The sequence below is a fragment of the Lithobates pipiens genome, unplaced genomic scaffold (genome assembly GCF_037356315.1).
Source record: "Lithobates pipiens isolate NorthernLeopardFrog02 unplaced genomic scaffold, aLitPip1_a1.2 Scaffold_18, whole genome shotgun sequence".
In the NCBI taxonomy this organism is placed as follows: Eukaryota; Metazoa; Chordata; class Amphibia; order Anura; family Ranidae; genus Lithobates; species Lithobates pipiens.
The window spans coordinates 54,889,946-54,900,106 of record NW_027507758.1 but is presented as its reverse complement, the minus strand read 5'-3'; the positions used below and the strand labels follow the sequence as shown (position 1 = coordinate 54,900,106).

The 10,161-nt window shown below is 47.1% G+C and overlaps 1 long non-coding RNA gene across 1 annotated transcript; it reads left to right on the top strand.

Annotated features, from left to right (window-relative positions):
* The first annotated feature begins 1,930 nt into the window (after positions 1 to 1,930).
* Positions 1,931 to 9,870, top strand: LOC143987134 (uncharacterized). The gene is made up of 2 exons (XR_013276602.1): positions 1,931 to 2,054; positions 8,878 to 9,870. It is a non-coding gene; the product is annotated as an uncharacterized LOC143987134 (long non-coding RNA).
* The last annotated feature ends 291 nt before the right edge of the window (positions 9,871 to 10,161 follow it).

The window sequence follows — 10,161 nt, the reverse complement described above, 5'->3', positions numbered from 1 at the left end:
AGCTTTCTGCTTCCATATTTTCCTGTCGATCATATTCCATCATGCACTTCCTTACTGCATCCCAAAAGAAAAAAAACACCAGCACAGCTCATTACTACACCACCTCTTGTTTTATTTCCACCCACTTTCCTACTTTTTCCTTTAAAGCGTTTGTTTAAAATGCTTCCATATTTTTCTGTTGATCATATTCCATCATGCACTTCCTTCCTGCATCACAGAACAGAGCATGTATTATCACTCTCAAACACACTTCAGGGTGGCCTGTCCACCACCTCCTCCATCCGCACCTATCCCTATATGGTTAATGGATAGGTTCATGCGTAGCATGAACCTATCCATGGCCGCCGCAGCCACCCCCTTTCAAGACGCTGTCTGCATGAATTAGTCCCCTTTCACACGGGCGGCTGTTCTGCCGCAGTTTATCATGTTTATTTTTTTTCTACAAAATTCAAGGCTCCAGGCACAGCGATCAGCTGCGTTTGCACAGTGCGCTTACCTGCGTTTACGTGCATTTTTATGCGGTTGCGTTTAACTGCAGTTTTTATTCCCATAGCAACCCTTTTATTTATTTATGTTTTTGTTCCCTGGAATGTACCCATGATGCATTGCGGTCCTCTGTATTTAAACCTGTTTCTTTGTTCTCTGGCTGAGTGTGTGTTGGAGTTTTGCAGGGAGAGGAGTGCTCAGTTTTGTGCGAGTTTTTTGAAAAAATGAATGCAAATATGGGTAGTTTGCTTGCAATGCTCATTTTGCTGATGAGGATGAAGACAAGAAGAGCGATCCAGAGTAGGCGACGTCCTCGTCGTTACTGGGTCCATCCCTTAACGTCTCAGCGCCTATCGATCGGCTACTTTGCCCTCATGTTCGGTGAGCTGAGGACTCATGGGGACAAGTTCCATAATTACACAAGGATGTCGGTGGCGTGCTTCGATGAGCTGTTGGTACTTGTTAGAGGACACCTGACCAGAGCCACGACCAATATGCGAAGAAGCATTAGTCCAGAAGAACGGCTGTTACTTACTTTAAGGTAGGTTTTCCATATGTTGAACAAATGCTTAAATTCATGTACATGCAGGCTTAGGCAATATTGGCAATAGTGTGTATGTGTGTATGTATGTATGTGTGTGTATATATATATATATATAGATGAATCTATGACCTAATCTATATCACAACAGCGATTTTTCGCACATTACTACCATTACCATTATTTCCTGTCGCATCATGGCAGCATACACTCTGGGTTGTGACTCCACCCCCACAACCTGATAGGACCACATAGCTATAAGATGAAGATACGCCCCCCGCCCCGGTATTCTCTTATTTTTCCTCACCTGTTGGGACCGCACGGATCATCACCCTCTTACCGCTTCGCCCCAGCCAGGTTCTAGCCTCTCCTGGGTGGAAGTCCTTACCGGTACAGCCTCTAAAGGAAGCTAAATGGAAGGAACCCCACTCTGGTGATCTCAGGGGTATGAATACTTTTTCTCTGCAAACAGAGCATTGCCTCTATAGCCGTTGAAAGTAAGCCTTAAACAGGCTGAAGGCATATAATAAAAAGATTGGTCTTTAAGCCTTAAATAGGCTTAGTACCTGCGGTGGTCTCCTGTTTCCTCTTCCTCCCTGGTGTCACTCTGTCTGCAACCTGACAGCATACTCTCTGCCTTCAGTATCTCTTGTCACCTTAGGTTGTCTGGTGCCTTTACCCCAGTGTTGCCTTTCTGCCATATTTTACTTCCTTTTCCTTAGCTCTCTAGTCCCACAGCAACATCACCACTCTTCCTGGTCACTCTGCCGCTTTGCACATGCTCACTGTGCACTTTGGGCAGCCTGTGTATGTCTATCTATGTCTTTTCCCTTTTCCAAGATGGCGCCAGCGGCCGCATGGCACTACTGAGCATGTGCGGGCGGGACATGACCCCAGCTCCAATTTTAAAAGGGGAAGATGCCTTTTTTAACGCAGATGTCTTTTTTTGCCTGTTTTTTGTGCTCAGCTGAATTTCATGACTGCTGCATTTCTGTTTTTTTCTACCCCAGTGTTGCCTCTCTGTTTGGTAAGTATCTCCCCTGTATTTTTCTTCTCTCTATTCCCCTCTTGTTTCTGTTATGGCTTTATCTTCCTTACCCTTTTTGCGTTACCTGTGTCTTCAGGCTTCCTCTGTTTCCCTATCCATGGAGACCACTGCTCCAGCAGATCACCACCAGCATAATAGGTAAGAGGGGAGGAGTTTGGTAAGTAGAGAAGATCGAAAAAGAGAGCAGGACGCACTAGCGCTACCTAAATGGTTAGCCCCATCAGGTCCACAAGATCATCTCGCAGAGATTCCTCGCATAGAAGAAGCCGCTCTGGCCATAGGCGGAGCCATTCGGGTGGAGGAAGTCGCTCAGGGAAAGGGAGTCGCAGAAGGAGTCGCTCCAGGTCTTGTTCAAGGCGCAGCCATTCCCGCCGAAGAAGATCCCCTGACCGGAGGCGCCATTCACCAGCACGTCACTCCCATCCTTATGAAAATACCTGCTGGGTATGCGAGGCCATAGCCCTTCCAGATATTTTGGCATGCCGCCGGTGCTTTGAAGAAGCCACCAGAGAGAAAGGGCAAGAACACAGAGAGCTCACAGAGTCTTCTGCCCCACGTGTCGCTCCTGACACGGAGTTATCTCCACGGGGTGCTTCGCTGGCTCCCCCAAGTACTTCCAGAGAGCATGATTCTCCTTCAGATGAGGAAGAACTAGAGGCTTCACCGGGCTTTGACTTCTCCCTAATAGAGCCTTTTGTGAGGTCAGTGAAGGGGGCCATTAGCTGGGAGGAACCACAGGAGGCCCAACCCAAAAGGAGAAAATATTTCCCGAACCTGATGAGAGAACCCGAAGCCTTCCCCTTCATTGATGAGTTGGAGGAACTTATCAGAGACGAGTGGCAGAGACCCAAGAAGAAAGCAAGTCTTAACAATCGGCTTGCCAAACTATATCCTCTAAAGGAGGCTAAAATTAAATCTCTCGTGTCCCCGCCAGTGGTGGATGCATCCCTCATGCGTGTGGCCAGACACGTTACGCTCCCTATCGAGGACGCTGTGTCATTCAAGGATGTCCTGGATAGGAAGATCGATACTGATCTCAAAAGAGCTTACTTAGCAGCAGGAGGCGTATGCAGGCCAGCAGTGGTTCTTGCAGCTGTGGGTAAGGCTATTGCCAGTTGGTCAGCAAGCACAGAAAAGCTTGTATCCAAGGCGCTGATCAGGACCAGATAGTAAGGGCCCTGCAAGAACTAAGCCTTGCAGGGGATTTTGTGGCAGAGGCATCTGTGGATGCTATTAAGTCCGCATCCAGGGCTATATTGTCCTTGGTAATGGCCAGACGGGCTCTCTGGCTCAAACCCTGGGCGGCAGATCCTGCTTCCAAGTCCAATTGGTGTTGCATCCCGTATGATGGTGAGAACCTTTTTGGCGCAAAATTGGACTCTGCTATTTCTAAGGTCACTGCCGGAAAATCAGGGCTTATCCCCTCGGATAGAAAGCCAAAGCTTCAGAGGCCTCCTCCCTTTAAGCGTAACCTCCCGGACAGGTACAGGGATGCCAAGTCCTACAGGCCTGGTAGGGAGTACAGAAGGAACTGGAAGGCCCCTCAAACGTCCTTCCTGACGTCCCAGAAGCCCAGGACCCCAGCATCTACTGACCAGAAGTCCTGTTGAAGGTGCGTCCGCCCAGCCAGCAGTGGTGGGGGCCAGACTCTCAAAGTTCACGCTGGTCTGGGGGGAAACAATAAGCGTTTAACCACCGTTCGCGTCGGGCACAGATGGTCATTCAGGTGACTTCCCCCGGGGGACCATTTTTGCCCAACAAACCTCCCGTCATCCCGGCAAAAGAGGTTAGCCTTGACCCGATACGTTCAGGATCTGCTCCAAAAGGAAGCAATTACCGAGGTGCCCCTATCCCAAAGAGGTCGGGGGTTCTATTCCCCTCTATTTCTAGTAAAAAATAAATCAGGGGACCTACGTCCGGTCCTGGATCTAAACGTAAACCGCTCTATCCAGGTAGAAGCATTCAAAATGGAGAGTCTACAGTCTATCCTCCAGGCCATAAATCTGGGGGACTGGATGCTCTCCATAGATCTACAGGGCGCCTACCTCCATATCCCTATCCATTCAGAACTCCAAAAGTTCCTCAGTTTTTCACTAAACCACAGACACTTTCAGTTCTGAAGTATTCTGTTTGGAATTTCTGCGGCTCCCAGGACCTTTACAAAGGTCCTTCTTCCCGTTATCGCGCATCTGAGGGAGAGGGGGCTGCGAGTCCACCATTATCTGGACGATATTCTCCTCCTCTCAGACAGCCGGGAGTCGCTGTTACAGCATCGAAAGATCCTCGTCTCCACTCTGCAGAATCTGGGATGGCTCATAAACTGGGGGAAGAGCCAGACTCGGCCCACCCAGAGAATGATCTTCTTAGGAGCCCAGTTGAATACAGTGCAGCTGCCTCTGGAGAAGTCTTCCCTGTTGGTCCGGAAGGTGAAGAAGGCCATTCTAGCAAGATCCCTGTCGGCCAGAGTATGCCTCAGCCTTCTAGGCTCCCTATCAGCGACAATTCCTATGGTCCGTTGGGCTCAGTGGCACACCAGACCTCTGCAGAACTCCTTCCTACATCAGTGGGATGGTTCATCCATGACCCAGACGATCCGGATCTCGGAGACAGTCAGGCGCTCATTGCGTTGTGGTCCCCACAACTTAAACAATTGCAAACACATAGTCATCCCTCCTCAGGATGCCAGTCTAGAAGGTTTGGGAGCCCACTACCAGTCCCATGCAGCACAGGGCCGTTGGCCTTTCGAAAGTACGGGACTCGGTATCGAACGTGCTGGAGATGAGGGCGGCCCTCCAGGCTTTCCTGGCCTTCAGCTCCCTTTTAAGGGGGAAGCAGGTCCTCTTAAGGATGGACAACAAGGTTGCTGTTGCCTACATAAACAGACAGGGGGGGACCAGGAGTCCCTCCATGATGCGGGAAGTTCTCCCTGTGATTGAATGGGCACAGTTGAACCTGTCAGACCTGAGGGCGACTTACATCCAGGGGTTCGAGAACATCTTAGCCGACACGCTCAGCAGGGAGTTCGCCTTCAACAAAGAGTGGTCCCTGAGCCCTCAGGCCTTCTCCCTCATCTGCCAGACCTGGGGTCAACCAGACATAGACCTTGCTGCGACTCCGGCAAACTCCAAATGCCGAAGGTTCCTGTCGAGGTTTCCCTTTCACTTAGCGGAGGGGACAGATTGCCTCCAGCATCCCTGGAACTTCCATCTCGGGTATATCTGCCCTCTGACTCCCCTGATGTGAGATTTCTCTTAAGGCTCAAGAGATCAACGGCATTGGTGATAGCGGTGATTCCTTTTTTTGGCCCAGGAGGCCATGGTTCACCACCCTCCTACAACTGAGCACGGCAGACCCTCTTGCTCTTCCCTGTCAGCCGACTTGCTCTCCCAGGGCCAGCTACTACATCCAGATTCGGGGAAGCTGTACTTGATGGCTTGGGGGCTGAGAGGGCTAGGTATCTATGTCAGGGCTGCTCCCAGAAGGTAGCTGATACCCTGCTCCAGGCCAGAAAACCTACCACCAACTGCACCTACCGCAGGGTCTGGGAGAAGTTTGTTGCCTTCTCTCAGGACCTTGGCCGGGATCTGTCCTCCCTTTCGGCTCCTCTGATCCTAGAGTTCCTGCAATCAGGCTTAGACAAAGGTCTTAGCTCTGGTACTCTGAAAGTTCAGGTGTCAGCTCTATCCGCCCTGACAGGGGTTAAATGGGCTCACGATCCCCTTGTTATGCAATTTCAGAAGGCCTGTCTTAAACTAAGACCACCTAGGAAGCCTTCCTTTCCAACATGGGACCCATCAGTCATCTTAGAGGTACTATCCAAAGAACCCTGTTTTCCGCTGGAAAACATCTCCCTCTGGCACCTGACACTAAAAGTCACCTTTCCTGGTCGCAACCACATCAGCGAAGAGAGTTTCAGAGATGCAAGCATTACTGATTAAGGAGCCGTATCTGATCATTCATCCGGACAGGGTAGTTCTAAGACCCTTGGATCACTTTATCCCAAAGGTGGCATCCTCTTTTCACTTCAACCAGGAAATCAACTTGCCAGCTCTTAACACAGACCAGGGTGACCCTCATCCTCTGGATGTAAGGGGCAAAATCATAAAATATCTTTCCCTGTCCAAATCCTTTAAAAGATCGGAGAACCTCTTCATCATTCCCCATGACCTTAGGAGAGGTCAAGCAGCTTCGGCCCGAACCATTGCCTCCTGGTTGGTGAAGGCCTACTTGCTGAGTGAGTCGCAAATTCCTGAAGACCTTAGGGCTCATTCCACCAGAGCAGTGGCCACCTCCTGGGCACCGTATTGTAGGGTCTCAGTGGAAACCATCTGCAGAGCGGCCACTTGGTCCTCCAGGAACACCTTTATCTCTCACTACAAGGTGGACTCAGCTCAGCTATCAACAGTAGAATTGGGAAAGTCCATTATTCAAGCCAACTCTTCTATTCCTTGCTAATAAACGTTTACCTTTGCATCTCCCACCCAGTCTGCGAGTTAATCCCCAGAGTGTATGCTGCCATGATGCGACAGGAAAATGGAAAATTGTATACTTACCTTTCCGTAATTTTCCTTTCCTGTCGCATCTTCATGGCAGCATACAATATCCCACCCACAAAGGTGATTCATATATACAGAGAATACCGGGGCGGGGGGCGTATCTTCATCTTATAGCTATGTGGTCCTATCAGGTTGTGGGGGTGGAGTCACAACCCAGAGTGTATGCTGCCATGAAGATGCGACAGGAAAGGAAAATTACGGAAAGGTAAGTATACAATTTTCCATTTTTTTATCCTTGAAAACTATCTATCGTGCCTTGCACAGTCAGTTTTATTTTTGCAAATAGGAAACGTCATCAAATTTCAGTAGTTTCTCATTATGTAGGTGAGCTCTGAACACAAAGGCAGAATTTTGCATTAACAAGCAAGGTACCACCAAATAATATTTTGTACTAGACCAACCCACCACCAGGCTTCCTGTTTGGATGCCAGCACCTACTACCAGAGCCGAGGGATGTTTTATCTTTGGGCTGCAATGTGTTAAAAGTCATCAGCTTACAGTGGTGTGAAAAAGTGTTTGCCCCCTTCCTCATTTCCTGTTCCTTTGCATGTTTGTCACACTTAAGTGTTTCGGAACATTAAACCAATTTAAACAATAGTCAAGGACAACACAAGCAAACACAAAATGCAATTTGTAAATGAAGGTGTTTATTATTAAAGGTGAAAAAAAAATCCAAACCATCATGGCCCTGTGTGAAAAAGTGATTGCCCCCTAAACCTAATAACTGGTTGGGCCACCCTTAGCAGCAACAACTGCAACCAAGCGTTTGCGATAACGTGCAATGAGGCTTTTACAGCGTCCTGGAGGAATTTTGGCCCACTCATCTTTGCAGAATTGTCCTAATTCAGTTACATTAGAGGGTTTTCGAGCATGAACGGCCTTTTTAAGGTCATACCACAACATCTCAATAGGATTCAGGTCAGGACTTTGGCTAGGCCACTCCAAAGTCTTCATTTTGTTTTTCTTCAGCCATTCGGTGGTGGACTTGCTGGTGTGTTTAGGATCATTGTCCTGCTGCAGAACCCAAGTTCGTTTCAGCTTGAGTACACGAACAGATGGTCGGACATTCTCCTTCAGGATCTCTTGGTAGACAGCAGAATTCATAGTTCCTTTTTATCACGGCAAGTCTTCCAGGTCCTGAAGCAGCAAAACAGCCCCAGACCATCACACTACCACCACCATATTTTACTGTTGGTATAATGTTTTTTTTATGAAATGCAGTGTTCCTTCTACGCCAGATATACTTGGACACACACCTTCCAAAGAGTTCCACTTTTGTCTCATCGGTCCACAGAATGTTGTCCCAAAAGTCTTGGGGATCACCAAGATGTGTTGTGGAGAAATTGAGACGAGCTTTGATGTTCTTTTTGCTCAGCAGTGGTTTTCTCCTTGGAACTCTGCCATGCAGGCCATTTTTGCCCAGTCTTTTCCTGATGGTGGAGGCATGAACGCTGACCTTAACTGAGGCAAGTGAGGCCTGCAGTTCCTTGGACGTTGTTGTGGGGTCTTTTGTGACCTCTTGGATGAGTCGTCGCTGCGCTCTTGGGGTAATTTTGGGCGGCCGGCCACTCCTGGGAAGGTTCACCACTGTTCCATGTCTTCGCCATTTGTGGATAATGGCTCTCACTGTGGTTCGCTGGATTCCCAAAGCTTTGGAAATGACTTTATAACCCTTTCCAGACTGATGGATCTCAATTACTTTCTTTCTCAATTGTTCCTGAATTTCTTTGGGTCTCGGCATGATGTGTAGCTTTTAAGGATCTTCTGGTGGACCTTACTGTGTCAAACAGCTCCTATTTAAGTGATGCCTTGATTGTGAACAGGTGTGGCAATAATCAGGCCTGGGCGTGGCTAGAGAAATTGAACTCAGGTGTGGACAACCACAGTTATAGTATGTTTTAACAAGGGGGGCAATCACTTTTTCACACAGGGCCATGATGGTTTGGATTTTTTTTCACCTTTAATAATAAACACCTTCATTTACAAATTGCATTTTGTGTTTACTTGTGTTGTCCTTGACTATTGTTTAAATTGGTTTGATGTTCCGAAACACTTAAGTGTGACAAACATGCAAAGGAACAGGAAATGAGGAAGGGGGCAAACACTTTTTCACACCACTGTATATAGATGCTGATGTTTATTTGTTACCATGTAGAACTCCATATGTATATTGATTTTTTTTTTTTAATTTTATTTATTTTACTATATTTTATATTTTCTGAATTGTTATCAATTTTGTATTGCAGATACCTTGCCACTGGTGCCAGTTTCACCTCCCTCCATCATCAATTTCTGATGGGAATTTCCACCGTATCCACCATTGTGCACGATACCTGTCATATTATCTGGGAAGAACTGAGAACATCAGTCATGCCGGAGCCAACATCCAGTCTGTGGGAGGAAATAGCGGAGGAATTTTGGGAGAAGACCAACTTCCCAAACTGCATTGGGGCATTAGATGGGAAACACATCCGGCTCATCAAGCCTCCAAAATCCGGTTCCCGCTTTTTCAACTATAAGAAATACTTTTCCATTGTGCTTCTGGGACTCAGCGATGCAAATATGAAGTTCATCGCTGTGGATGTTGGAGCGTATGGGAGTTCTGGAGATTCTAGAATTTTCAGAAATTCCGTAATGGGGCGGCGGTTTCAATATGGCGAATTTCAGGTGCCACAGTCAAGGCCTCTCCCTGGTACTACTGGACCAGATCTTCCATTTGTAGTGCTGGGAGATGAGGCATTTGCCTTATCTACTCACCTGCTAAGGCCCTATACCAGGCATGGTCTCACTGCCAGGAGGCAAATTTTTAACTATCGACTCAGCAGAGCTAGAAGAATGGTTGAGTGCGCATTTGGCATTTGCACTGCCAAATGGCGTGTTTTGATGACAGCCATGCATCTAGAAGTTGATCATGCCGTCAATGTGGTTCTAGCATGTTGTGTTCTCCACAATTTTTTGAGGGGTAAGGAGATCGTGGCCACCGAAACCCCTGTTTCTGAGGAACCCATAGGTCATGTTACTGGCACTCGTCCAAGTAATCAGGCCCTACAAGTCCGTGAACATTTCACTGATTACTTTTTGAGTGAAGATGGACAGCTGCCATGGCAATTGGACTATGTGTAAATTTTTAACCGGTGTTGCATGGACCTTACATGTCAAAGTTTTTTCATCACAGTTTTCAAGTTTTTGTGTCAGTTTTCACGTTTGCCTTAAATAAAGTAGTCAACAATTTTCAACAATTTAAATAGTTTTTATTTCTATCTTTTGCAATGCACAGGGTGTATAAAAAATAGAAAAACCTTACAAAAACATTGAATGCTTGCAAGTATAGAAAAATGTTTTTTAATTCCTTTGGAATATATATATATATATATATATATATATAAAATCTCCTTTTAGTTTCAAGTATTGAATTTCAAGTGCAACAGATAACGAGTCCACAAAATATCCCCCACTACCCCCCTAAAAAAAAAAAAAAAAAGTTACAGTATTCCTGAAGTGCTGTAAGGCCCCTTTCACACAGGGCAGAT